The 521-nt window shown below is 39.3% G+C and overlaps 2 long non-coding RNA genes across 2 annotated transcripts in view; one reads left to right on the top strand and one right to left on the bottom strand.

The window, feature by feature from the left end:
- LOC116685981 (uncharacterized) overlaps positions 1-521 on the bottom strand; it is a 16669-nt gene that overhangs the window by 3683 nt on the left and 12465 nt on the right. The window lies entirely within an intron of this gene.
- LOC116685980 (uncharacterized) overlaps positions 1-521 on the top strand; it is a 12402-nt gene that overhangs the window by 10288 nt on the left and 1593 nt on the right. The window lies entirely within an intron of this gene.

Raw genomic sequence — 521 nt, 5'->3', positions numbered from 1 at the left:
AATGCTGAATCTGTTGAGTTGTCTTAGTCGTGCGTCAAATGAAATGTACAGTACATATATTCCCATCCATTTAGATAGAATATGGTATTGATGACATAAACAATAATAGCAATAACTCCAGTTAAATGATATTAAAGTTGAGGACTAGATTAGGACTGTATTAAAGATGATTCTGGTTTCCAACTTAACCCCAGGTGTGTCTGTTAAAACAGACGGAGACAACTTCTTCTCTAGCTAAGTTTCCAAGAACTGTAGACCAATAACAAGCTTAAGTGAACTGACAACATGAGTTATATGACTTACAGTTCTAGAAGACACGCACACACACAATCTCAGCTGATTATCCTCCAGACAGCTGGTCGCTTTTTCTTTTTTTCTCTCGCTTTTTTCTCCGTGTGGCGAGCGCACCCGCTCGCGGTGTGAGGCGCGTTTCCGTGCTATTGTCCGACATTACAACCTCTTGTACAAAACTAAAGTAACGAGGCAATTTTGTAAAATGTAAGGAGTAGAAAGTACCGATA

The sequence above is a fragment of the Etheostoma spectabile genome, unplaced genomic scaffold (genome assembly GCF_008692095.1).
Source record: "Etheostoma spectabile isolate EspeVRDwgs_2016 unplaced genomic scaffold, UIUC_Espe_1.0 scaffold280, whole genome shotgun sequence".
NCBI classification, from domain to species: Eukaryota; Metazoa; Chordata; class Actinopteri; order Perciformes; family Percidae; genus Etheostoma; species Etheostoma spectabile.
Note: the sequence above shows the minus strand (reverse complement) of the source record. Positions and strands in the feature narration are given on the sequence as shown.